Below are 24,534 nucleotides of genomic sequence, written 5' to 3' on the forward strand. Positions count from 1 at the left end.
TCAGAATAAAATCGCTAGTAGGTTTTCCAGCAGGGACAACTGCATGGCATGAGGTCTTTGCCTCTGCCACTCCTGCAAGTTTCTCAGACAACCGAGAAAGCTGTTACCAGCCAGGAGGAGGGTCTTATTTTTGGAGTTGAAAGGTTCCTCCTAAGAGTTTTACTTTTATCCTGACAAATTCAATGGAGGTAGCCAAATTGAGGAAAGTGTTCGACCAGCCTCTTACCTAACTACTCAGCCCAGACCCCAGTATTTTTTAACCAGGCTCCACCCAGGGCATCTCCACTGAGAGGGTATTTCCCTTGTATCTTTCAACCAGCCCCACCCGTGGAGTCTCCACTGGGTGGGTATTTCCCTGGTATCTTTCAACCAGGCCCCATCCAGCATGTCTCCACTGGGTGGGTATTTCCCCCCAATATCTTTCAACTGGAGGGCCAGGTACCTGGATACACAGCTAAATAAAACTCAGGATCAACTAATATGGGAGATCCGAGAACCAGGAGAGACTCACCCAAATTCCTCTGGACTCCCCGAGTAGGTGCATGGGCACAAAGGGCCGCTGCTCGTACCAAAGCTGCAGTTCCTCGGAGAGTTCAAGTGAAGGAGAGAAGTCTGCTCTGGGTCCCTTTGTGGTCACCAAAACTGTCGACTGAAATAAATGTGCAGCCTTAAAGTTGAGAGTTATGTTTTATTTGATGGAAGGACTCGAGGAGGGATGACAGCCCCTCAGATTGTTAGAGCAGGCAGATAGCTAGATATGAGCAGAGAAAGGGGGACACAGACCAAATGGCAGGAATTGGGCAGAAAGGAGGGGCACAGGCCAAATGCAGGAAACCACACATCATGTGAGCAGCAGGGATTCCTGGGCAAAGAAAAGCTGGAATCTTTGGGCTGATAAGGGGCCACACCTTTTGGCCTGGAAACCAAAAAAGAAAGGTCAGAAAAGGCAGGAATTTCCAGTGTCCGAATGTAACCTTTTACTCATATGCCCTCATTTCAATAAAATTAGCCTTGCAGATCAGAAGTGCCCATCATGCACCAATGCCACCACACTTCCGATCCAGACTAAATAAGGACAAAAATCCCTCCTCCGTTTGGGAAGGTGGAATTGGGATGATAATCAGGGAATAATGACCCCAAACTCTTCCCTCCCCAATGAATATTCTGCCCATTCATTTTTACACCCTATGTAACTAGCTTGCCAAAGAAACTCAGGGCAGCTGCTCCCCCTGAGCCTGCCCGCTCTCCCCTGAGAGTGTACTATCCATCCTTTAATAAATCCTCACTTTACCTTTTTAACCTCTAAGTCTTGTCTCTGAATTCTTTCTGGGATGGGACAAGAACCTGGAACACCAGTTGCACCTATTGGAGGCGAGATTGCTCTGAGGAACTGCTCCGAAGAAGTAGAGGAGCTAGGATATATAGGAGCTTTATAACAAAGACCTGGTAGTTGGAAAAATTAAAGATTGCTTGTTATCTAAAGAGAACCAGGCATATAGAGTTAAAGAATTTAGTGCCTTTCTAAATTTATGAGAGGAAGCAAACATTTGGACTCATTGAATTCATTCCTTTGACAAGCATCTAGCTATCTAGGGCCAGTATCCTGTCCTTTCTTATTCTGAGTCCCCTCAGAGGGGACCATTGTGAGTGGTTGCAGAGGCTGGGCTTCAGGCCTGTCCTCACTGGGGGGTGGCGACAACCGCTGATGAACTGGTTTCAGCATTGTTTACTGATATGGTTGCAGTATTTTCATTCACACCAGATACACCAGTCCCACTCAGCTTGCTGAGGAGGGGAGCGGGGGCTGTGCTATTAGGGTGTGCTCTGCCCTACCCCGCGGCATGGCCTGGGAGCGGCCTGCTGCCCAAGAAGCCGGAAGCCCTTCTCCAGGTCAGCTTGCTCATGGGAGGCAGGCACGGTGCGGCCAGGGGGCGGGTAAGGTTATTTATTATTAAAGATTCAAAACTATTTACATGGTCTCTTATTTAGAAATAGCTTTATTAGAAGACTGAAGGGTATTTAAAAGGTGGAAAAATACCCATGATGTTACCATCATTTTTATTAACAAAATGTCAAGAACTGTGCAGGGTCTAATATTTGACCCCTCTTGCAAGCTAACAAGTTAACAAGATGCAGTTTTGTGGATGCTGCCAGGGGACAGGAGACTCCCTCCTGGGTCAGAGACCAAGAACTTCCTACCAGCACAGCAGGCAGCCTGTGGTTCACGTTCATGTTTGTTCCTGAGTTCATTTCCTATTGCTGTTGTAACAAAGGGTGACAAAATCAATGTCACTGGGCTAAAACCAATGTGTGGTCAGGGCTACGTTCTATACAATACCTGCCTTTCCCAGCTTGTAGAGGTTTCTCACATGCCTTGGCCCAGGGCCATGTGTCACTGTGACCTCTCCTGCTACTCCACATCTCTGTCTCTGACAGTCCTGCTTCTCTCCCATAAGGATCTTCGTGATGTCGTTTGCTTACCCACAGTGATCTCCCATCCCAAGGTCCTTAAGAGTCACACCTGCAGAGTCCCTTTTACCACACACAGTGACATATTCACAGGTTCTAGGGATCAGACCGTGGACATATTGGAGATTCATTGTTCTACCACATTCTTCCCTTTGGCCCCACAGATTCATGTCCATCCCACATGCAAAATGCATCCACCTCATCCCAACACACTTCAGAGTCTCATTTACTATGCCATCAACTCAAAGTCCAATATGTAGTCTAACTATTTTCAGCTCAAAAGTCCTCAACATTTTCATCCTCATCACCTAAGTCAGGCGTGGGTGAGACCCAGGGTGTGATACTTCTCTGCTCAAAATCTTACAATGGATTCTCATTTCACTCAGTGAAGAAGCGAGAGTCCTTTCAGTGAACTCAGAGCTTTCCTCCCCCCTCCCCAAGCTGAGCTCATCTCCTATTTTCTTCCTGGATCACTCCCTTCAGCTGCACTGGGCTCCCTGCTGGCCCTTGGGAACTTCAGACATGCACCCACAGGGCTGTTGCCCTGGCCAGTCTCTGTCCAACTCATATGCTGAAGTCCTAATCCCCAGGACTACAGAACATGACCTCATTAGGAAATAGTGTTGTTGCAGATGTCATTGGTTAAGATGAGGTCATTAGAGTGGGCCCTAATCCAGTATGACTTGTGTCCTTATAAAAAGGGGCAATGTGGACACAGAGACACGTGTACATGGGAGATGACGTGATGAGATGTGGAGAGAAGACGGTCGTCTCCAAGCCAAGGAGAGAGGCCTGGACCAGCCTTTCCCTCCCAGCCCTCAGAAGGAACCTGTCCTGCTGACATCCTGCCTGCAGACTCCCAGCCCTTGGAGCTGTGTGACAATGAGCCTCTGTGGTTCACGTCACCCAGTGTGCGGTGCTGTGTTAAAGGAAGCCCAGCAAATAACACCCCCTTCTCATGGTCCTCAGTGAGGTCAACTCTGGCCATCTCATTTTAAACTGGAAACTGCCTTCCCCTTATCTCTGCCCCAGAACCCCCCACTCCCTGATCATACTCTTTCTATCACCTTCTAGAATACCATACAAGTCACCTGACTGTTATGACTGTAGTTTATGTTCTGCTCCTCCTCAGTCCTGCAAGGAAAAGGATACTTATTTGTTCACCGATGGATCTCTGGTGGCTTGACCAGTACCTGGGACACTGCAGTCAATAGAAATTGGCCGGATAGAGGGAGGGACCATTATTATATTCACAGGTGAGTGAACAAAGGTTCCGGGGGATTGAGTGTTTCGCTCAGGCACAGAGCTGGTAAGTGTCAGATCAAGGTGGGTTTCAAGTACCTATGAACCTGAGGGTGGCTTGAGTGATTCCCTTTCTGTTGGTTAGTATTTCTCAGGTGTCTGTTTTTTCTGGCTCTAACTTTTGACCTCTTTCTGTTGCTCTTTTAAGCTTTCAACCAGTTTTAAGTTTTAATTTTGCTTTGTTTCGGGTAAACAAATGAAACCTGTAAATCTTTTAACTCATTATTTATTTCATCTGAATACATTGTGATTAGCGATGATGTTTTATTTCTGGCATCTTGTTTTGTGATTTCTATTTGCTTTGCTCTGCTTTTCTCCTGCCTGTTTTATACCTTGCAGTCATGGTTAAGAGCATGGCGTCTAGAGACAGCCTATCTGGGCTTGGTTCCCTCCCTTGCTAACCATGTAACCAGGATATGTAAGCCCGTTGAGACTCACTTTCTTCATATACAAAAAGTGGTACTATCCCCCTCAAAGTCTGTGAGCATTAAGTGATAAAATAGATGAAGAACACAGAATAGTGACTGGCCTATTTTGCATGCTTCATTTTGACTTCTTTATTTTTATTCTCTTTTTAAACAATTATTTTAGAGATTACTCTTGAATTTTAAGGAACACCCTAGATATTGAAGGTTAAATGTTATTTAACCCACACATATAATTTTGTATACCAAATGTTATCTGTATTTTGTTTCCATAAGTTCTGTTTAGTTCTTTAAAGAATTGATGTTTTATTTTTCATGATGTCTTCATTTTTCATTATGTTATATATGATTCATTTTATTTTTTAATGATTCAGTCATACTTATTTTATGCTCTCTCTTAGATTGTTTCATAATTTTAGGCTCTGGAATATTGACCATCCTGTGTTTTATGGTTAGCTCTTTCTACCCTGTGGCCACTTATTTCCTTCTGTTTTTATTTGTGTGTCTGTGTGTATGTAGATTTGTGTGAGCTTCTCTTTAGTGAGTACAATTTTTTTCCTATGATTGTCCCTTACATCTTGGTTTTTAAAGTTTTCCTAGAGAACAATTTGTGTTGGTTATCCTAAGGCTCCAGGTGATTTGATCAATCTGGAATTATTATATTTTTTGGCTTGGGAATTCCTGAATCTTAAGTGGAATATCAACCTGGATTCCATATTCATATGAAGCAGGGTCTTGGAGATTAGATTTTTTTTTAAAGGAGACTTTTTTTTTTCCCTAGAGAACCAGTTCTTTCACCCCTTTCTTGTGTGCACACGTGGAGAACTTTGAGTCTCCCTTTCAGTGAAGAGGCAAGTCTTCCAGTACGTCTTATGCATAGGTTTCTATAAAGGAAGACTCTTCTACATCTGGTATGGATCCTTTATTCTAAATGGACATTGTATCCCTATTTATGTGCAGATTAAAGCCCCTTCCCTCCAGGGTGCGGTGGCATCAGCTCACAAGATTACCATTCTGGCTTTAAGTGTCCTCTTTGTATTGTCACCTGAGAACTTCTCTCTCCACAGTTAGCTCTGTATTACTTTTGTTGTTGTATTTTATCCAACATTACTGAAAGTTTTACTTAAAAGGGATCCAAATTAGCTGTGTTAACCTGTTTCTAGAACTGAAAGCTTCAGTTCTAGAGTATCTGTTTGATTTTCCTTAAAAATACATTCCAGTATATTTCTCTGGTGAAAGTCTTTATCCTGTTATCTATTTTCCCATCATTTCCTCATTTTCTTGAATATATTAAAAATGATTATTTTATAGCCTTTATTGTTAACTCTGATGCCTACAACACCTGGGGGTTTGCATCCATTGCTTAATGTTTCTTATTCTCATATTATCCGTCATATAGTCTTGACATGTTGCATGTCTAGAAATTCTTTATTACATGGCAGACATTGTGAATGAAAAATCCATATGTTATCTTCCGTGAGAGGTTTTCAACCTTCCCATCAGGCAGACAGGGTGAGGGACTGATCATTTCACTCCAAACAGGCCCTGAGGTGGGTCAGGACTGAAGTGCCTTTTTTCTTAAAACAGCTTTGAGGTGTACTTGCAAAATAATTTTCACATATTTAAAGTGTACAACTTAATACATTTTGACATAAGTATATTCCCAAGAAAACATGACCACACTCAAGACAGTGAACATACCCATCACCCACAAAACTTCTCTCCTACCTTTTGCTGTTCCTCCCTCCCTCCCCATCTCTTGCCCTGGAAACCATTGGTCTGCTTTCTGTCACAACATATTGGTTTGCATTTTCAAGATCCTTGTGTGAATGGATTCATGCAGTATCTACTCTATTTTGTCTGACTTCTTTCATTCAGCGTAATTATTTTGAGAGTCATCTGTGTTGCTGTATTAATAGTTTATTTTTCTTATAGCAGAGTATTGTTTAGAGCTGAGTTTTTACTGAATAGTTTATTGTGAGCAGTGTTTGGATAGACCATCATTTGTTTCTCCATTTACTTGTTGATGGATGCCTGGATTATTTACAACTTTGGCTATTATAAATAAATTTGCAATGAATATTTGGTTACAAGTCTTTGTATGGACAAATGCTTTTATTTTCTAAAGCACCCAGATGAGGAATGTCTGGGTCATATGTAGATAGATGTTTACCTTTTTTAAAGAAACTGCTAAACATTTTTCCAAAATGTATTATTGTAAATTCCTCGTTGTATATATGACTTCTGGTTGCTCTAATTCCTTGCCAGCACTTTGTGAGGTCGGCCTTTATAATCGTATTCATTCTAGTATGTATTTGTACTAGTATCTCACTGTGGCTTTTAAAAGCATTTCCCTAAAAACTAATGGTATCTTTAATCCACATCTTTTCATATGCTTATTATTCATCTGGATATCTTTAGTGAAGTGTGTTTTCTGGCCTCACTCATTCATTCAGGTGTTTGCTTTATTACTGAGTCTTGACAGTTAGTTATTCTGGATCAGATGCAAAGAGAGACTGTGAAGGAAAAGCCAGGCTGGTCTAACAAGATAAATCACAAGTCTAGGAATGTGAAGGAGAGGATGGGCTGGGCTAACAAGATAACTCACAAATCTAAGTATTGGAATACTGATCTGAGTTCTGCTGGACTAATTTGTAAATCAAAGTTAATTAGTGTTGGTTTGCTGATTCCTTGTTCATGCTTTTTCTTTTTTGCTAGCCAGCTAGATTTTCAAAGAGATATATCCGGCTTTGGAATGTTGGTTTGCTGCCTCCCTGCCTCCACTTTTGTGATAATGATGCTGCTAAAGCTGTTCCATGCCTATTGGCCGAATAACCCAAGCTTGTACTTTATCCTATAAAACCTCATGCACACGCCTTGGAGGTGCTCAAAGCTTCGGAGCAGAAGCCCCTCTGAGCCCTCTGGCATAATATATCTGAGTACTCCAACCCTCTGAGTGGTGCTTGTTTCTTGGCTTGCCTGTCATTTCTGTAACATTTCTGGAGGCCCCAGCGAGATACAACCACGCCGGCCCATTGAGCCACTGGACTGGTGGCTCCGGCCGACCGAGGGACGGGATTCTGGCAGCGAACGAGGTGGCGCCGCCAGACGGTATTCCGGGTTCTCCTTCGTGATGGCAACTCGGCCCCCCGGGTGGCTGGAGTACAACCAGAGCCAGATTCCATGGAGGGATGGACAGACTAACCAGGTGGCTGTCCGGACAAGGTAGGAACCCCCGGGAGGAATCAGGTCATGTCCCATTGGGCAGAAGAGGAGGCTGATCCCCTCCTACAGACTCTCCGTCTGATGGTATTTCAGGCGGGGGAATCAGGTCACGAATCAGGTCCTGTCCCAGTGGACAGAAGAGGAGGCAGATCCCCTCCTACAGGAAACAGGATATTGGTATTGGTGGGAGGACTGTTGTTAACCTCTGTGTGTGTGTGTGTGTGTGTGTGTGTGTGTGTGTGTGTGTGTGTGTGAGTGAGTGAGCGGCCTGTGAAGCATGCGATCAGGCTCGAGTTTGTAGCTCCACAGCATTCTGCTATGGAATTCGAGTGAGTCCCAATCTGCAGTTTTGTGGTTACCTCATACGGCTCAGGGTGGTATCGGCCCCTCAGGGTCCCGAACGGAGTCAGCGACTTATACTGACCCACCAAAGCTAAGAGGCACCTTCGTCCCCACGAGGGGAGCGGCCAGGCCGACACAGCGAAAACCCTCGTCATATCTGCGACACCGGCACAGGGTGGCTACACTGGGAGGGAAAAGGACATAGACAGCCAATGAGTCAATGCCCCTTTGCCCTCGGAGGCTAGGATGCTATTTCTTTGAGAAAGTCTCCCACCTGATTCTGTCACAGAACACCCAAGACTTATTGTTCCCCTACTGAACTGACCCAAATAGTGCCCCTTTTGACTAGCCTTAGACCCCCAGGACTCAAGTTAAAAGACGATTTCCTTCAGGACAGGGCTCACCCAGCCTTGGAGATCCCTTTTCTAGTCCATTTGTTTTACCACCTGCTGTCAGTCCCTTGCCCCTGTTACGTTAGTTCAGGATATAGAGAGGATTTAATGAAGAAAGTCCCTGGAACTGCTTGAGGCCTTGAGCTCCAGAGACATCAGCTGTGACTGGAACCCAGACTCCCTGACCAAATTAGCCTTCAAACAACTCATAGACCCAGCAAGAGAGCAGTCTCTCTGGGAACTCCGGTGTTTTGAAGAATGAAGAAGGAAAAGATATAACGGCTACCTTCCCAAATATCTAAAACAACAGATCTATTATCCTTAAACATCTAAAAAGAATGGGAGGCTCTAAGTCGAAACCCACCACTCTAGACTGCATGATTAAGAATTTCAAAAAGGGATTCTCAGGAGACTATGGAATTCGAATGACCCCTGGCAGGCTCTGCACTTTGTGTGCTTGAATGGCCGGCCTTTGGAGACCGGTGGCCCTCAGGAGGAACTCTGGACCTAGCAACAGTGTGAGCAGTCTATCGAATAATCACTGGAACCCCAGGCCACCCAGATCAATTCCCTTACATTGACTCCTGGCTGAATATCACCCAGACTTTACCCCCATGGATTCAGTTCTGCTCAAATGGACTTGGGCAATGCAAGATATTAGCAGCTCAGCCGGTCCAGGCCAAAAAGACACCCAGAGAAAAACCTATTTTCCAGGGAGATGCAGAGGACAAAATGTGCCTGCCCCCTCCGTATGTCCCCGGGGCACCAACACCTCCCCAACCTGAGGACCCAGAGGCAGAGCCCAGCCCCAAGCCTGAGCTGATAGAAAGGAGACTCTGGTCAGCACAAGCCAGAAGGCCAGCACCACCGGCCCTCCAAATGCCCCTGCGGGAGACACAAGGGCCACAACAAGTTGGGGAAAACAGGACTGTTCAGCCCAGGCACCCCGTACTCTGCTACCAACCCTTTAGCACTACAGCCCTTCTCAATTGGCACCATCATACTCCTTCCTACTCTCAAAAACTGCAGGCATTTCAATCACATTATGGTCTAAACAAAATTAAGAAGAAGAGCTTCCACAATAATAGCAGATAAAGAGCCACTGGTAAACCAGTCAGGATTTTTGGCCTGCCCTCCAAAGAAAAGGAGTGAAAAGTGTCAGAGCGGGCCACAGAAGAAGTCAAGCGGAGCCACGCCAAGTGGCAGAGGATGGAGCAGCGACCACAGCCTCCCGGCAACAACAGCAGCGGCAGCCCCCGCATCCCTGGCACCGCCTCCACCTCTGCCACCGCCTCCTCCATGGCAACTATCGGGGAGCGCCGGCCCATGCCCTGTCCCGAAGCGATGCTGGGATAGTAATAGAGCTCTGTCACAAAGACATGTGAATATTTGGTCTCTGTCCAGCCCACAATGATTTCTACTTGGTGGTATGTGACAACTGTAATCAGGCTGTCAAGACGCAGGCTATGATTGAACGCCTAGAGTCTATCTTCTATTCTCATCAGCCCACCTGGGAAGATGTCTGCCAGCTGCTTCTGACTCTTTTCAATACGGAGGAGAGGAGAAGAATTCTCATTGAAGCACGAAAATGGCTGCAGGGCCGAGCCCCTGGGGACACAATGGATGTAGAGAGATGGGCCATGACACATGCCCCCGACACCAGACCAGATTGGGACTTTAACACCCAAAAAGGAAGAGAAGCGCTGCGTGAGTACCGGGAGGCCATCCTACAAGTGCTAAGAGCGGGAGCCAAGAAGCCAACTAACATGTCTAAAATGACCACGGTGACCCAAAGGCCAGACGAAACCCCCATTGACTTCTATGAGAGACTGTGTGAAGCATTCCGAGTCTACACTTCTTTTGATCCTGAGGCCCAAGAGAACCAGCAGATGGTCAACACTGCCTTCGTAGCCCAATCATACCCAGATATATGCCAGAAACTCCTAAAACTGGATGGATTCGCAGGGATGAATGCTACACTGCTGCCTGAAGTAGCAAACAAAGTTTTGTAAACCAAGAACGGGAAGCACAATGGGAGGCAGACCAGCGAATGAAGCAGAAAGCCGCACTCCTTGCAGCAGCCCTGGGGAAAACAAGCTTCAGCCAGAATCCTGCACCATCCCGGAAGAGGGGACCCGAACCATGGATGCCCCTGAGACAAGACAAGTGCGCATACTGCCGGGAGACTGGACACTGGAAGAACGAGTGCCTAAACAGAAAGGATGGAAAGAGAGCACCCCTCAAAAGGCCTACTTATCAGCTGGAGCCACCAGCCAGTAATCACATCGGACAGGCTGGGGTCGACTCAGAGAAGGAGAGACCGGACTCCCTGCCCCTGGGCCCCCGGGAGCCCAAGGTCAAGATGTTTATAGGAGGCCAACCAATGAATTTTATGGTAGACACAGGAGCAGAGTATTCTGTGGTGACCCAACCTGTAGCACCCCTGACAAAGAAAAAGGCGACTATTTTAGGGGCTACTGGGGATTCAACTGCCCGCCATTTCTGCCAACCACAATCCTGTCAAATAGTGGGCCATCTAGTGACAGATGGCGTTATTCACTGTAAGGGACACCAAAAAGGAAATGACCCTGTGAGCCAGGGGAACAGGTTGGCTGATCAAAGGCAAGAGAGGCAGCCGCCTGGGAACACTCAGTAATTAAAGTTATGGCAGCGCCAGAGCTACTCACTGCCCCAGAATATAGCCACGATGAAAACAAGTGGGCACAGGCTGAACAAGGAAAGAAAGGAAACGACGGATGGTGGATCATGACGGATGGAAGGGTTTTCATCCCAGAACGACTAGCTTCTCATCTAGTCCAACAACAACACGAAGCCACACATATGGGAAAAACGGCTTTGGAGGCCCTTTTAAAGCGATATTTCCTAATTTCTCATCTCCCTACTCTATGCACATCACTCTCCCAACGCTGCTTGCTCTGTGCACAAAACAATCCAAAACAAGGGCTCACTGGGCCAATGGGAATACAATGATGCGGATTGGCTCCCTTCGAAGATTTAGAAGTGGACTTTACTGAACTTAGGCCCAGTAAGGGATATAAGTACCTGCTGGTTTTCGTCTACACCTTCACAGGGTGGGTAGAGGCCTAACCCACCAGGACAGAGAAAGCAAGAGAAGTGACAAAGGCTCTCAGGGATGTTATCCCTCAATTTGGAATGCCTACCTCCATCATGTCTGACAATGGACCCGCCTTTGTGGCGGAAATTGTACAGCAAGTGGCAAAGGCACTGATCATCCGCTTTAACCTGCACACAGCATACCGGCCTCAAAGCTCAGGGAAGGTAGAATGAATGAACAGAACTCTAAAACAAATGATAGCTAAAATCAGCCAAGAAACCCAGCTACCCTGGGTGGACATTTTACCCCTGGCTCTGTTGCGAATAAGATGCACCCCAAGATTTAATATTGGGTACTTTCCCTTTGAAATACTCGATGGGCGACCTCTACCTTTAGTCAGGATGGGAAATCCCACCCCAGAAATAGGAAACTTCGGGCTCCAACAACAACTGTGGGGACTAGGACAAGTACTATGAGAAGTTTGGGGTTGGGTAATAGAGAGAATCCTCTTTTCATTAAGGGTCCAAGTGCATCCCCGTAAACGAGGTGACCAAGTATGGGTGAAGGATTGGAAAAAGGAACCTCTCAAACCAACATGGAAGGGACCATATTTAGTGGTATTAGCTACCCCTACAGCTGTTAAAGTTACAGGAATCATCCCTTTGATCCACCACTCCAGGGTTAAGAGAGCGACTTCACCTCAGACAGAGGGTCTTTGAAAAATTGAGAGTGTCCCGGGAGACCCGCTCAAGATCAAGATCAAGAGGGACCAGAAAAGTATTGACAAGCCCTGCTCTAGCCACACCCGAATGCTGGCTAGTCAATGCACGGCCGAAGCTTGAGGAAAGCTCAACGAAGCTGTTAAATGTATTTCTTTTGTGCTCCCTTGCCTCTTTCCTTGTTTGCTATACCAGTCTGCGTACTAGCAGTGGGGCTAGCTAGCGCCACCCCACCTGACTGGAACATAGGGACAGGAATCGGTGGCATAGCCTCTTCCTTTTATTACTATTATCACCTTAAAGGTGAATTCAGCCACAATCTCCAATGAATAGCAGAAACCCTGGGAACTCTGCAAAATCAAATCGACTCTCTGGCCGAGGTGGTCTTACAAAACAGGAGGGGTCTGGACCTACTCACAGCCAAAGAGGGGGGACTATGCCTCTTCCTAAACAAAGAGTGCTGTTTTTATGCCAATCAATCAGGAATTGTCAGAGGGGTGGTTCAAGAGTTACAAGACCGAGTGGAAAAGAGAACACGTATTTTAGATAAGAACCCATGGACAGGCCTCTGGGGTTGGAGCTCCTGACTGGCACTGTTCATAGGTACTTTGCTCCTGATTTTTGCAGTTCTGCTATTTGGGTCCTATGTCCTAAACTTCCTGACCTGCTTTGTCAGTGGGCGGATAGAGGCTATAAAACTTCAGATGTTAGCCTCCAATTATGAGCCCCTGCAACAGATAAGTGATGATGCGTACTCCAACTAGGGTTGTGAAAACATCAAGAGGGGGGAATTTGAAGGAAAAGCCGGGCTGGTCTAACAAGATAACTCACAAGTCTAGGAATGTGAGGGAGAGGCTGGGCTGGGCTAACAAGATAACTCACAAATCTAAGTATCAGAATACTGATCTGAGTTCTGCTGGACTAACTCGTAAATCTAAGTTAATTAGTGTTGGTTTGCTGTTCATGTTTTTTGCTAGCCAGCTGGATTTTCAAAGAGATATATCTGGCTTTGGAATGTTGGCTTGCTGCCTCCCTGCCTCCACTTTTGTGATAATGATGCTGCTAAAGCTGTTCCATGCCTATTGGCTGAATACCCCAAGCTTGTTCTTTACCCTATAAAACCTCATGCACACGTCTTGGAGGTGCTCAGAGCTTTGGAGCAGGAGCCCCTCTGAGCCCTCCGGTGTAATACATCTGAGTACTCCAACCCTCTGAGTGGTGCTTGTTTCTTGGCTGGCCTGTCGTTTCCATAACAAGGCCTTTATCAGATATATGATCTGCAAATATTTTCTGTCGATGGCTTGTCTTTTCATTTGCTTAGCAGTGTTTAGAAGAGCTTTGAAGAGTCTTCATTTTGATAAAGTTCACTATATAAGTTTTTTTTTTAAATAGGTTATACTTTTGGTGTCATAGCAAAGAAATATTTGCCAAACCCAAGGTCATAAAGCTTAAGCCTATGTTTTTTCTCCTAGCTGTTTTATGGTTTTAGATTTCCTTTTAATATCTATGATCCATTTTGAGTTATTTTTTGTGTATTTTGTGAGATATGGGTCAAAGTTCTTTTGTTTTTTTGCATATCACTAATTTTTCCAGCACTATTTGTTGAAAAGATCCTTCCTCCACTGCATCCTTTTTGATAATAAATTGTCCATATAAGTGTTGGTTTAGTTCTGAACATTCTATTGTGTTCCTTTATTCTATTTTGCTGTTTTTACACCAATACCATGCATTCTATTGTAGCTTTACCAAAAAAAAGTCTGAAAATCAGATAGTGTAAGTCTTCCAACTTTGTTTTTCTTGTTTAAAGTTGTTTTGGATATTTGGGATCCTTTGCATTTTTATATGAATTTTAGAATCAGTTTTTAAATTCCTTACATCCTGTTCTGCCAAAATTCTACCCATCTCTTTGGCCATCTCCAAAACCACATTTTCTGAAGAAGTCTCTCTAGATCCCAGGTGAAAGAAATTTCTCTTTCTCCTGTGCTTCATTCACATTTCACAATGTTTGATTGCATTTATTCATGTTTGGCTGTATGTACTTGTCTGATCTTTCCTGCCATATAGTAAATCTCTCAAGATTAGGAATCTTGACTTGGTTCCCTCTGTCTGCTGAGAAAACTAGTTCTGTGCTTTGCAGGAGTGAGCCCTGCAGTAAGAGGTATATGCAGCAGACATCTAGCTCATTGCTTGCATATTGTCAAGGAATCCTGCAGATTTAGAATTGTTTATTGACTGTTGTCTCCAAGATGGTTCAGTCTTTTTTCTTTCTATTGCTACTGCTGCACTTTCAAAAAAAATTGGCTAATTATTTTCCAAATATCAAAACATGCTGTAATTGAGTTGTGATGCAAATTATGTGCTGCTGTGTTTTAACAACCTGCTTAGTGTTCACATGCACCTTCAGTCACAGATCTTTTGGGAGAATATCATATCCTTAGAGATAGCAATGCTGTCTTTGACTGCCTGAGCAGCAGTATCTGAACTGCTGTATTTCCAGTGACCCTTCTAGCCCTCCTCCAGCCCTCCATGGGGGGACCTGCAGTTCTGCCCTCGAAAAGCCTGTTGTTTCTCAGGAAGAATTCCCTATGAAACATAATCATATCCTTCTTGTGGAGACATTCAGTCCAGAGACCTGACAGCAGGGGAAAATGTTTAGTCTGCTTTTGGTAGAGCCTAAACTCTTCCATACCTATTAGAAGCAAATCCAATGAGGAAATTGTGTTGGCATCTAACAAATCAGCATAAATGTCTGATGAGGAAGATCAGCTTCCCCATCCCACTCAGGCGTCATGTTGATGTGACGCTCACCGTGGCTAACCTTTTCTCCTGTGAGCAACATAAGGTTCAAGACGTTGTGAATGGTTTTTTGTTTTTCTTCCTTAGTCTTTCCACATTCACTGTGTCTGGTGAGATTATATGAATCCTGCTTATTTTCAGCCCAGCACTAATCTTTTTTAAAGGATCATGTGTTAAAAGGCCAGTGGACAATTTGTTAGAAGATAGAAATCCTCTTTGTTTTTGGTCCTAGAGTTGACTCTTGGTTAGTGGTGAATGAAAATTCCCCTTAAAAATTTAAATACAGTGATATAAAGTTTTAAAAATAATTAAATATTAGTCAATTTCATTAAACACTATAGCAGTTATTTACCTTTAAGCCTGTTTCTAGGGCAATTTTCCAATGATTCCCTCTCTTCATTGATTCCCTCTTTATCAGAGTCCTTGAGAGGCCCCTGTCATCACTGTCAGTGTCATCATCATCATCATGGAACTGATTCCTCTGGAAGATTCTAGGAAAATAAAGAGATGGATGGGCTTACGTGTAGGTCAGTGTGTGCATATACAATAAGAACAGTTATCAGACATTAGATGCAAGATATCCATTTCATTTAGAGAAGAATGTGGTCATGAAATCCTGATGTGGTGAATGAAGGAAGCCGTGGGAACAGGATAGTCAATGGAAAGGAAGAGAAAGTGAGTGAAGCTGGGCCGCCTGTGACATGTTACTGTACATGGCAAAAGGGATGACAGATATTTTAGGACAAAAATCTTAGAGGATTTCTGTCTTCTAAATTGTCCATTAGCCCTTTAAGCCCATGATACATTATTAAAGATTAGTGCCAGGCCACAAATAAACAGGATTCATATAATCTCACCAGACGTACTGAATGTAGAAAGACTAAGGAAGAAAAACAAAAAGCCATTCATAAGTGTCTTGAATTTAAATTGCTCATGAGAGGAAATGTTACACAAGGTGAGTGTCACAGCCACATACATAATGTCTGAGTGGGGTGGGAAAAGGGGACCCTGAGATGAGACAATAGGATGAGTAGCCTGGATTGTCAAGGTGGGCCCAATGTAATCACAGGGGTCCTTAAAAATGGAGGACATTTCCCAGCTGAGTTTAGGGTCAAAAGAAGGTGTAGCCATGGAGCGATGTTCAGAAAGGCTGCTGGCCATGAAGATGGAGAAGTCATGGGACACAAGCTAAGGAAGATGGGTGACCTCTGGAAACTGGGGGAAAAAAACAAAAAACAAAAAACAAGGAAACATTCTCTTCTAGACCCTCCAGAAGGAAGGAACACTGCTGGTACCTTGAATTTAGCCCAATGAGAACTGTGTTGGATCTCTGATCTCCACAGCCATAAGCTGATAAATCTGTGCTGGTTTAAGCTATTACATTTATGGAAATTTGTTACAGTGGCAATAGAAAAGTAACATAAGGAGTGGTTGTGTAAGGGATTAAACGTCTAGGCTGGGGTGTGGAGAGGATTTTGACATTTACACCTAAAAAACAACCAGGTGCAGTGGAAAGGTGTTTTAAGGAAGAACTACCTTATAGGGCTGTTAAGCAGATTGTTTGGTGTGAGGAGAGCATTGGAGTAGAGGAATCGATTAAATCTCTACCAGAAAAATAAGGAATAAAATGTCACAGGGCTTCAGTGTTACTGGATGTAAGAATGGAAATGGGCAGAAAGATATAAGCATTACTTTGAAATTAGCTATAAGTTTGATGATTGCATGTTGGGGAGAGTTAGCCAATATGTGGACTGAATGTTTTCATCCCCTCAAAATCCATATGTTGAAACCCCATCTCCCGGGGTGATGGTACTGGGAGGCGGGGCCTTTGGAAGGTGATTAGTAGGATAAAATGAGGTCATGAGAGTAGAGCCCTCATGAATGGGATTAGTGCCCTTATAAGAGGCCTCAGAGAGCTTGCTTCTCTCTGCTCTCTGGCCCATGAAGATAGTGGGAAAACAGTCATCTTCAAGCCATGAAGGCTATCCTCTCCCAGATGCCTTTCCCTTGAAAGTCTCAGCCTCCAAAACTTGAGGAATATGCTGGTTGTTTAAGCCACCCAACCCATGGTAATTTGTTACAGCATCCCAGACTGACGAAGACAGTAGAGAATGCCTCTGAGTTTGGAACTGATTGCTGAATCCTGGAGAATTCCCTGGAGAATGCTGAAACCCAGGGAAGTGGGCGGCACATACGTTAACTCATTTAATCCTGCCAACGCAGCAGGAGATAGAGTCTACATATTCCTCACTATTTAAAATGCAAGGAAAAAGAGTCACAAATAAGCAGCAGCAGCAGCAGCAGCAGCAGCAGCAGCAGCAGCAGCAGCAGCAGCAGCAGCAGCAGCAGCAGCAGCAGCAGCATAATTTTGTCCAAGATTCACACAGAACCCCCTGGAGGCAGAGTGAGAATTTATACTCAGGCAGGCTGGCCCCAGAGCTCCTGCTCATAACTACTAAATCAGATCACCTTGCTTATGTGGGTCAATTTTTTTCAACTGTGATATGAGAGTATTGTGTCCAGTAACTTATAGTTTCAAAATACCTCACTATAAGGGTATCTTTAGTCACGGGCGTTACAAATCACAGAAAGCTAGACATAGAAAAATAACTCGTTAGGGCAAGAAAACCACTAATGTTTTTAAACATTATACATGCTGAGCCTTTTCAATAAAATGTTTATTTATAATTCTGTCTGGCTACAGAATAACTTCATAATCCTGCATGTGGCTGGTGGCTCCCATGTTGGACAGGACGGGCCTAGAGAATTTAAATGACTTGCCCAGCCTTGCCCAGGAAGCTCGTGGTGGGATCAGAGCTATAGTCTGGGGCTTTTCATTCCTATACAACAAGTGCCTCATGGAGGATTAGAAGCTTCTTTGGTGCCCAGCTCTCTATCCGTACTTATGACATCTTGTCAGGCATCACAGCCTGCTCCTGAACATCAGCCCGTACCCACTTCTGCCCTTTTCTGGCCAGGTAATAACTCTTAGCAACTTCCATTGCCTTCTTGGCATCAGTTCTTATCTGGAAGGGTAGTGGCTAGAGATGGAAATGTGTCCACATGAGCAGAGGGACAGGTTTTTCTTAAACAGCTGGAGTGGTCAAGAGAAGAAAATGTCAGGAAGACGAGTGGAAGCAGGTCATTTAATATACCAAATGGGTGCTTTCAATGTATGTTTGTGTTATTGAGTCTAAACTTGTTCTGCTCGTGCATTACAGGCCAATAAATCAGGAGACCAGGTTTTGGGGCAAGAAATAGAGATTTTAATTCAGAAAGCCAGCTGAGAAGATGGCAGACTAATGTCTTGGAGAACCATCTTCCCAAGTCAGAATTCAGGCTCTTTTTATATTAAAAAGGGGAAGCGGGAATGCCTTGTTGTTGCAAACTTGGTGTAGGAATTCTTTGTTGTTAGAATCCTTTATACTGGCAGCTATCCGCCTGGGTCAGATCCCTGTAAACCTCCAACAAAGCAAATGTTATTTTCTATTCTGTAACTTGTTATCTTTATATAAATGGAAAAGTGTTAATATCCTTCAAAGTCAGAGCCTTGAGAATAGGGTCTCCTGTATATTTCATGCTCTAGGCATCATTGTTTTACAAAAGGTGTAGAACCAACAAGACTAAACCTAGGAAACAGGGCACAGGGTTAAGGTCAAAGGAACAGATCTAATATGGAGTCAGATTTGTTCTTTCCTATTTCAGTAGTTCCATGGAAAAGGCACTTTGGGCAGCTTTTTGTAGGGTCCTGGAGGCTTTCTTTCTCAGCCTCTGGGCGCCTCTATTGAAAACCCTTCATAGCTGTCTGGCCTGCTGGAAAACCACTCCGCCTTTTTTGCCCTGAAGATATGTTCTGTTTATAACTCATTTCTACTCCTTGGAAAGCAACTCAATGAAAACTCAATTGGTTTTCCACCAGCTCTTGTCAGGGGTGAGGGATAGCATGTTATTATATAATGAAAAATATAAATAATAAAAATGTTATAAAACAGCACTGGGCATGTAGGAGAGAGTCAATAACTCCTTCCTGGCTTAAAGCAAAAGTGATGGCTCAGTTTTCCCATGGCTGCTGTATTTGCTGAGCTAGTTACTCCTTTGCTCAATTACACTTTTTTTTTAACTGAAAAAGAAATACATGCATATGGTTAAAAAATTCAAACAGCACAAAAATACGCAAATGAAAGAAGTTTTCCCTCATCCTCTGTTCTCTCAGCCCTCCCTGGAGATGCCACTGTTTATAATCCTTTGTGTGCTTTTCCAAATATGCTATGCATATTCCCACCTATGTATGTAAGTTCCTTTAAAGCTTTACTTATTTTTAACTTAAAGGGATTTAAATCCTCAAGTGGCTTTTGCCCCGATAATAGAAAAGAACAAATCTGACTCCATATTACATCTGTTCCTTTGACTTTAACCCTGTGCCCTGTTTCCTAGGCTTAGTCTTGCTGGTTCTGTATCTTTTGCAAAACAGTGTTGCCTAGAGCCTGAAATACACAGGAGAGCCTATTCTGAAGTCTCTGGCCTTTAAGGATATTAACACTTTTCCATTTATATAAAGATAACAAGTTGCGGAATAGAAAATAACATTTGTTTTGTTGGAGATTTACAGGGATCTGACCCAGGTGGACAGCTGCAAGAACAAAGGATTCTAACAAGAATTCCTACACCAAGAAGCTTGCAACAACCAAGCAAGTAGGAAAGGAGCCTGAATTCTGACTTGGGGAGATGGTTCTCCAGGGCATTAGTTTGCCATGTAGGTCTACAGAAACTTGCTATTCCAAGCCCCAACACCTGGTCTCCGGATTTATTGGCTTGCCCTGCATTAAGGAGAATGAGTTTGAACACGGTAACACTCCTATCTACCTAGCAAGCTGGGCGCTGGAACTGAGGACAGCTCTCCCACACCCAGGGGCCTACTGTGACCCCTTTATGGGCCCCCAAGGGTGGGGAGTGGTTTACCCTGGAGGGATGGGGACTATGCACCAACACTCAGGCAGTCTGCTCCGTCTGGGGCTCTGAACTTGTACCTCCCACTCTCCGCCAGCCCAAAACCTGGGAAAGTGCAGCTAAGGCAGAGATCATGCCTGCCTGTTTCCCAGCCTGTAAAAGGGGAAATTATACTGTTCCCAAGGAAGTTCTGAGCGACAACACCTGAGGGTGCTTTGTTCCCAGAGCTACAGGAAACCCAGCTCCGCGTGGGGGCAATGGTTGTGGTCCCCGTAGGGGTTCTACAGGGGCCTCGGCTGAGGGGCTGGACAAGGGAGGTAAAATCTGAGCTGCAGGCCTTGAAGGGTTAGAGAGGGGTGCAGAGGCAGGACTGCCGCCTCCTTCGGAGTGCCCCCAGAGGTAAAGCTTTTTCTCTCCATCTCTGCTACTCCCCCACCCCCTCCAGATCCCTCCCTTCTCCTCCTTCTGTCCATCTCTCTCCCTGCACTTTTCCCCTCCTCCCCTCCCCCTCCCATTTTCTCCCTCCCTAGAACCCAGAGCGGCTCGCTGGCCCTCCTGCGCATGTGCAGGTCAGTGCCAGCTGGACCGCGAGTTCAAAGCTCCAACTCCGAGCTGGGGATCGGCCCCATAGTCTGCTAGGCTCTGTCGCCCGGTAGGCCTTTGGCTCCTGCCCCGAGCCGGGGCCTCCAGCTGCGGAAATGCAAGGTGCAGTGTTCCGAGGAAGGGGGTCCGCGTGTCACAGCCCGCAAGGGTGTGAGCCAGAGCCTGTCCAGCTGAGGGGCTAAAGCCAGCCCCCCTCTACCTGGGCCACCTGCCCTGGTGCACCGGCCACACCTGTCCAGGGCCAGGTTGGCACCTGCCGGGGGCCCGGCCACCCCCGTCCCCGCCGCGCCCTCACCTGCCGCCTCTCGCCCCAGCCGGGCTCCCCTCAGTCCACGGCCGGCGTCCCCTTCCCCTCTCCCGCCCGCGAGTCCTCCCCTCCCGGGTTTCCTCTCCTCGCCCAGCAACCCGTCCCCGCCCCTGGGCGGGCTGTGTCCTGGGCCGGCGGGGTCTGCGGACCGGGCGGGGGTGGGGGCTGAGGCTGGGACTGGCCTCTAAGCAGGGCTGCAGCCCGCGCCCCCCGCCGCTTTCCCTGCCCCGCGACCCCGGGGCTGCCCTCCTTTCCCTTTCCCGCTCCCCAAGGTCCAGCTCAGCGGCGTGGGTGCTGTTTCCCCAGGCTGAGACCCTCCAGCTGTAAAGCCCAGCTTCTCCTGGTGGAGTCGGGAAAAGGGAGAGCCAGTGCTGAGAGTGCTTCTGTCTCCTCCTTCAGTGTTTCTGCCCCAGGTAAGTACCTTTTTCTGGTGTTAGGATGGGGATGTTTGTTGATGTCACATGTTTTTATAGTGTGAGGGATTACAGTGTTGAAAGCAGGGCTTGGTTCAGTTAAAAATGAGCTGAAGGCATGACGCTGCGACATCCTCCATCCTCCCCCTCCCAGGGTGAAACATGTAACCGTCGATTTTAAAAAGACAGTTATAGTCCCTAACTAGTCCAGCCCAGCTAGTGTTTGTTAACAGGAGCATCACCATCAGAGGTATTTTGGAGATCCTGGAATATTGCAGTCTTAACGATCTCCTGGCAAATCTTTGTTTTGTTTTGTTTTGTTTTGTTTTTGTTTGTTTTTCTTAAATTGTGGGGCAGACTAGTAGTATAGAGGGAAAAATAGTTGTCAAGAAATACTTTTTCATAGAACAGCTTTATTGTGATATTGTTCACACACCATTAAGGCCATCCATTTAAATGGTACAATTCAGCAGCTTTTAGTATATTCACAGTGGTGCAACAATTATTATTCCAGAACGTTGTCATCACTTCAGTAAGAACAGTGGAAATGAATGACTTATCCTCCCCTCCTGAGTGGTGGTTCTAAAGAAATTTCTTGGCTGTTCCTGACCATAAGTTAACTTGTTACACTCCATGAAAAATCTGGTAGGAATTCTAATCAGAATTGCATTGAGTCTGTATATTAAAAGAGGAAGAATTAATGTCTTTAGGCATAAACTTCTTCTACCCATGAATGTATCTGGGACCCTATCTTTTCATCTATCCAGAGTCTGGCCCATGGGAAGTCCTAATTGTTGGGTCTGTGAATGATGAGATTCTATACATCGTTAGTTGCAACTGTAGCCTTTCACAAAAGAGAAAAATAATCTCAGTGAAGCCAAGTGACTCCCTGATGGTCAGAAAGAGTGACAGCCAGTGCTGGAGTGATCCAGTAGACTTGGTGCTTGTAACCAGAGTTCACCACCTACAGCTAAGGGGATTACAGCGTCCTTTTATTTTTTTCATGGTGTTGCTTTTATTTTTACTAATTTTTTTAAAATTATTTTTTATTGAAGTGTAGTCAATTTACAGTGTTAGTTTCAGGTGTACAGCAGTGATTCAGTTATACGTATGCATATGTACACACATATTTTTCAGATTGTTTTCAGTACAACTGTACTGTCTTTAGTACAACAATAAGAAATTGAATATATGTCCCTGTGCTGCACAGAAGCTCCTTGTCATTTATTTTATATTTATAAATGTGTATCTGTTAATCCCAAATGCCTAATCTGTCCCTCCACCCTTTCCTGCCTGCTAACCACAGTTTGTTTTCTATGTCCATGAGTCTATTTCTAGCAGCACCGTTTTTGCTAGTAATATATGCTGGTTGGCTGCTTTCAGTTTCAGTAATTCCATCTTATCTGTGGGCGTTTTTCTTCTGGTGGGCCTGTATGTGGTTTGCACATGTGTTAATAGGGATCTGTATTTGGGAGAACTCTGGGCCTTGTCTAGTGACTGGCACGGAGGGCCTGCTGAGCTCATGCTTGAACTGGGAAAAAACATAGAGAAGTTTGGAATTTCCACTGTGGTTCAGTTTCTATAACCTGTTTAGCCCACCTTAATGTTGGCCACACCCATACTGGACAATTTGGTGGAACTTCATGGTGTGGCGGTGTAGAGACAGGGCCTTGTATGCTTCTTCTCTTTCCTTTTTCTAACATTCATTCTCCTAGGCCTTCCAGATCCTTCCCCAGCAGTGCCCAGGGCTGGCTTGGTGCTGAGCTGAGGCAATATTTGTTAATAAATACCTTTCCTCATCTCTTTTGGGCCTTCATTTCCTTCTCTGCACCATGAGGGCTTAGATTAGATAAGTGCTTTTCAGTTTCTTTTAAAGCCATGTCTCCTTTTGAGAAACAGAAAACCCAAATCTCTCCTCCCATCCCAACCCTTCAGATTTTGATACGTCCTCCAAGGAGTGACATAGCTATTTGTGGAAAGTTGATGTGATTGTGATTCTAGGTGGCACAGAAAAGACTCTTCAGAGATTTATTGCAGGGAGATGGCAGGAGAGGGGCAGTATGTCACACTTTCTAGTGTGAGCACTGGAACAGAGTCTCGGGTTTAAATACAGTGTCTGACGTGTCCTCTCTCTAATCTTGCACAATGTGATAAACCTCTTTCCCTCAGTTTCTTCATGTGTCAAATTAGGGTGATGATATTTTAGGGTTTTTGTGAAATATTATACACATAAGCCATTTGTGTCTCAGCAGAAACAAGACCTGTTAGGGAGTCAGGGATTTATTAAAAAAAAAAAAATCTTGTCCATAGCACTCTGTGTGTATTTTGAAGTTCCTGGAAGGGCGGGTTGTGTCTAAGGTCCATCATGGGACAGGTGGCCCCTGGGTCTGCATACCCCAGATTGCCCCTCCTCCTCAGGCCTCTTTATCTCAGTCCAGGATTAAGCTCCCCATTAGAATTACACAGAGGTCTTGTGGAAATGACTTTTCATTTTATTGTTTCACCAAGGAGGGCTGCTGTCATGATCTCTGTGGTCAGATTTTCGGTGACCTGAATGCTATGCAATTGGAGGTTCCTACTTAAGAAAAAGAAAACAAAGTTACAAATACAAAATTAGACCCAGGGCCATGGCAGGGGCTCTTGGAAGTGGGCACCATTAGCTTTGTTAGCTTCAGGTGCAGTGGCCTCTGGCCACGAGTACCCATCCATGTGCTGTGAAGTTGGAGGGACCAGTGGGTTCACTGGGAATTTTACTGAGTGTATCTCATGGGCTGGGCATTGTCCTATTTTTACTGTGTGTTCCTTATTTGAGACAGTGAGCTCATTTAATCTCAATAGCCTCTTTAAAAATAATTAGACTTTTTATTTTGAGATGTAATGTAGATCACCATGCAGTTGTAACTGATAATATGGAAAGAGACTCTGCCCAATTTTCCTTAATGGTTTCAACTTGCAAAGTTGGGGTACAATTTATGATTGACTCACTAACATTTTGAGGTTTGTGTAATTACCCTTATTTCTATTCATGATTAAACTGGGGTTTCGAGAATCACATAGGCCTGCCCAGGTCACCCACACGGTTAGTGTAGAGTCCAGGAGTGGAACATGGGCTTGAGATTTCCAGGCAGTACCATTATGGTGGTCTGTGGCAGGGGGAAGCATTCACTTGCTTGTTTATTCATTCATTCAATAAACATTTATTGAGTAACTTCTGCAGGTCAGATGCTTTCATAGGGCTATCTAATTCTTCAGCAGTACTGAGAATCAGGTAATGTTTTCTTTTTTTAACCTGAGAAAATTAGCTTGAGGTTATAAAACCCCCCAAAGGAAATATAGCTTATAAAGGAGGGACTTGTACAGACCCCCCTTTTTATGTGGGTGGTACCCTAGGCATTTTACATTTGCAAACTTCCATAATCCAGATATATTCTTGTAAGGCAAGGATTTTTTTTTTAATTGGAGTATAGTCAAGTTTACAATTTTGTGTCAATTGCAAGGTGGTTTTTTGAATATTGAAT

At 44.8% G+C, this 24,534-nt stretch overlaps 1 protein-coding gene across 11 annotated transcripts in view; it reads left to right on the plus strand.

Annotated features, from left to right (window-relative positions):
• The first annotated feature begins 20,259 nt into the window (after nucleotides 1-20,259).
• LOC141574108 (trafficking protein particle complex subunit 9-like) overlaps nucleotides 20,260-24,534 on the plus strand; it is a 59,056-nt gene continuing 54,781 nt past the window's right edge. For 3 of the 11 annotated variants that reach the window (XM_074347873.1, XM_074347875.1, XM_074347876.1), the window contains exon 1: nucleotides 20,271-21,016. The gene's annotated coding sequence lies outside the window, so the exon portion shown is untranslated. Of the gene's footprint in view, nucleotides 21,017-24,534 lie in introns of all 11 variants that reach the window. The other 8 variants (XM_074347878.1, XM_074347881.1, XM_074347874.1 and 5 more) reach the window with 5 other exon arrangements.

The sequence above is a fragment of the Camelus bactrianus genome, chromosome 19 (genome assembly GCF_048773025.1).
Source record: "Camelus bactrianus isolate YW-2024 breed Bactrian camel chromosome 19, ASM4877302v1, whole genome shotgun sequence".
In the NCBI taxonomy this organism is placed as follows: Eukaryota; Metazoa; Chordata; class Mammalia; order Artiodactyla; family Camelidae; genus Camelus; species Camelus bactrianus.